We start from the raw sequence: 4,457 nt of genomic DNA, 5'->3' as shown, positions 1-4,457 counted from the left end.
TACATTTTTTAAAAAAAAAAAAAAAAAAAAAAAATTCTTTACCTCTAGATGGTCATTTTTAACTTCTTGAGCAATTTGAAATTTCTTCTCGAGGAGGAACTAAAAATTTACATAAGAAGTTTTAATTACACAGTAAGGAACATGCATAAAAATATTAAAATAAAATGGAGATTGGAGGCTAGGGTGAGGCTTGTTATGACCCTGTTCCACAGTTTGCTTCCACGACTAACTCCTTATAACTAGAAAAATAGGGAAAATATGGAGCAGGTATAAAGACTAATAAGTAGCCTACTTGTAAGATTTTAATCATGTCTTTAGGGTAAATTGTGGTATCATACTCTTTCTTGACATGTTTTTGTTCTTGTCCTAAGAACGGAGGCCCTAAGATTCTGTTCGGTTCTGAGATTTGAGGTCTTAACCTTGGTTCTGATCTAAGGACTTTTGTTATAAACTTCTAGGTTTTTAGTCCTGAAAACATAGATCTTGATCCATGTTCTAATTTTTATTTTTGTCTTGACCATAGTCTTGTTCTAAGTTCTTTCCTTAGTTCTTCTTCTGTTCCATAAAAAATTGCCCTAAGATTTACGACACGAGTCATGAACCTGACAACCTGTGTCAAATCTTGATGTATTTCAAGAGAAACAGTATGTACCTACATCCAAGGCTTTTTGTATTCCAAGCGACATAGTCTAAATACCTACACCCAAGGCTTCATACGTTCGTAGGAGCACAGTCTAAAACTTGCATCAAAGGCTTCTTTTGTTACAAGTAATGTAGTCTGCAAACATTTATCCAAAGTTTCGTAAGTTCCATGCCATGTAGTATGAGTCATGAACATGCAATACCTAAAAACTCTCAAAAAGTAGAGTTATAGTCTTTTTGTAGTTAATTTTGCACCCATACTAACTATTTTCTCATTAATTGCTCCATTTATTCTCATCAGTAAGCATGAAATAGTTCATTGTGGTTCAACATGAAAAGAATATCAATTTGCCTAAATCAAGGCTAATTGCTCATTTAATTGAGTTATTTGGTAAATTTTCATAACATTTATGCTATAGAAAATATGGAAACAACCCTACTAGCAAATCTGGAAACAAATTGCTGACCTTGATGCTGAAACAATACGAAATGCAATTTTTTGGGATGACATGGCAGTTATAATCCAAACCAGCAATACACGCGGGTCATTGACTACCCAATTAGAAACTTCTTAGGTGAACAATTTGCTCCTTTTTAGCCCTAAATGGGAGTCATTGAACAATATAAAAGTATAGAGGATTCACTAAAAGAAGGGAGCCACCAGAGAAGGGGAAAAAGGTTGCTACTTTGAAATAAGAGAGGAAGCCGAAGAACTCTAATTCAATAGTTGTTGACAGTAGAAGAAAAATAAGACAAAAGAATGATAGATTAAGTCAAAGAAGTGGACATGGGAGCTCAAAGGAAGGAACTAATGACAACAACAATACTCATTAACCCTCTAATCTTCTACTCTTTTTTCTTGTTCTATCAAATTTTCATAATTAGGACGTGGATTCCTTTGTTTTATTCCATTTGTATGTAGAGCTAAACCTTATAGGAGAGATGCAAGAGTATATTGTAGTTTAAGTATATGATAGTGTGATTTTAGTTTATTAAAGTGTTGTTATTAGTGATTTACACGTTGATTTAGTTTGCCACTTTACATACATCGTTGTTCTCTTATTTAAAAGGGGAGAGAGAGCATTTAATACTCTAATTCCTTTGCAAGGATACTTGAAGGTAATAGAAGAGTTCAGCACAAGGATACTTGAAGATAATAGAAGAGTTCAGCATAATTCTTCTACTAGAGCCTTATTAACTGAAATTACAAAATGATTATGGAAGTAGTCACTTTGACGACATGGAAATAAAGGTATTGTTTCTAAAACTTTGTCTAGAGAAGATATGCCTTATTTGCAAAATGGAAGACCTGTTGATATGGTTTTCAATCCATTAGGAGTTCCCTCACGAATGAATGAATGACAAATATTTGATAAAAAATAGTAAAAGGTCTCGAATAGAAAATGATCCTATTTGAACGTCGTAAGCTTCCAAGCAGTGGGAAGAGACCAGGACTACGTGCCTGTTGTAGAATGAGCAGGCGACTCATAGACAATGGCTTGGTTAAGGGAACCCACTAGAGCTGTAGAGAAAGTGCGTCTCCTCTCTTCTCGAGAATCCATACATCCCACGCTCCTTAGATTTATTTATGACCTTCAAGGAATTTCAATACGTGCAATTTCTTAACACCAGAGACTTTTGTCATGTTTTTTTTTGTACAAAATTCCGGATACAATCTCATATTTTTTTATATTCTTGTAAACCTTAAGAATATTTTTTGGGATGTGCAAACCCATAGATACAATTATCCATGGCACATAATTAAGTTCTTATAGATAAATGTTCAATACCCAAGTAGGCTTACAAAGTTGATAATGTTCAAGTGCTTTATGGGTTGTCTCAAACCTTGGATATCTAATAGCACTCCCCGTTCATTAATTGATATTTTGAAACGGGTTTCATTTGGAATGTCAATCGAATCACTTTTTTGAGAAATACAAGACATCGATACAGTCAAATAGAAAGCCTCCAGGGCGCCATATTCTAGGAGCCCAAACTATGTGATTGAATAAATCTTCCTCCATCTGTTGTGGGTCAAGTACTCCTTCTCCTTACTCTTCTTCAAACCAACGAATAATCTATAATAAGTTGCAAATCCAGATCGACTAATTGTTTCTCTTCCAAAGAAATGAATCATCGAAATAATGAGTCACCATCGATATCGACACATTTGAGATCGCCAAATGTTCTAAAGTTCTACTATTCAATCCTTTTCCAGCAACTGCGGTCAAAGAAATAATCACAGAAATCCAAACATTTATCTATCTATAGTACATTGAATGTACATAAATGGCTATAACAGAGTTTATGTTATTCGTATTAACAACTACACTAGAGGAATGTTTTTATGCGATGCGGAGAAACTAATCCAATTCGGAGTTGTTGATGTTTATACCGATTGATCATACAAAAAAGTTTCTGATTCATTTTGTAACGACCCGAAATTTTCTACTTAATTTAAGGTCGCTACTGTATACATACCATAAATATTGAATGCGGAAGACTTCATTTAAATTCCATAAAACATAACCTTTAACTTAAAACACAGCCATGGACTTACATGTTTCGAAAATATCTTTAAAACGACACAACAAAAGACTTAAAATAAAATAAACAAGCGTTTCAGTTTAAAACATCTTATTCTATCCTAAGTCTAAGAAATAAATGCCACTATCCTATGCATGTGCCATGATCTCGAGTTGCGATGCCGTCGTCAGCCGTACAGGAATGTCTTGCCTTAACCTAAAAAATGTAGTAGCACATGGCTTGAGTATTTAAAGAAATACTCGGTAAGTGACCCAACTATTGGGGTTAAATTCAACAATCACATGCAATGAAATGATGGGACCTACCTTTCGTTTCGGTTCATTTCGTTTCGTTTCGTTTCGTTTTCCCTACAGTATAATCCTAACAGGTAATCATGGACGTGTACCATATACTCTACACGCAGCCCATACGTGTGAGTATGAGCTCACCAGCTAGTTCGCACACCGTTGGGCCACTGTCCCTAGCCGGTGGGCATGCTCTGGGGGCCCACCGGGACCCATTAAAACTAAAACCGTCACGGCAGCGCTATGCAGGGCATAACGATCGTTGTCCTGCCATTTGGATGTACGCGTCCGTACCCTCGTGATAGGATAGGGGTATCCCCCCAAATGCATGATCACACAATATGCATGAGGTCCCACTAGTCCTATAGTCATCATTTAATGAACATAACCCCGTGTCACGTTTTCATGCTTACATGTCATTCTCATTCTCATTTCGTTACATCATACATATTCCTAGCGGGGTTATGTATCATGCAATTTATCGTATTTCATGTCATACAATTCATTCAGTTACATTTCAATACTCATACAACAAGCCATAACCGTACAAGGGCCACACATCGTCACATGCATTCATATCACATCAACTAAGCAGCATAAATAGCATACATTCACGTTCACATGATTTCGTACGTAAGCACAACAATCTAGCATACAATGTATCATATCATAACCAAGTCATAACGTGAACACTTCATAGTCATATCGTTCTCTAACTTACCATAGTCTTAACGTTCTTATACCTATCACAGACATATCATTACGTGACGTACCTTAGTCATATCGTCACAAGAACGTACCTAACGCTATCGTTCTATCAATCTATCACAAATCTATCCCTTTCTACCCATAACCTAACCGTATTCTTTCATCAATCTCTCCTAGCCATAGCACTCTGGTATGTAACCTAACTCTAACGTTTCATGAACGTATCTTACTCCTATCGTTACATTTCGTTTTGTGCATCCTTCTCGTACCCTATCT

The sequence above is a fragment of the Cucurbita moschata genome, unplaced genomic scaffold, assembly GCF_002738365.1.
Source record: "Cucurbita moschata cultivar Rifu unplaced genomic scaffold, Cmos_1.0 Cmo_Scf00105, whole genome shotgun sequence".
In the NCBI taxonomy this organism is placed as follows: domain Eukaryota; kingdom Viridiplantae; phylum Streptophyta; class Magnoliopsida; order Cucurbitales; family Cucurbitaceae; genus Cucurbita; species Cucurbita moschata.
The sequence above is the reverse complement of the archived record's forward strand: the minus strand, read 5'-3'. Positions refer to the sequence as shown.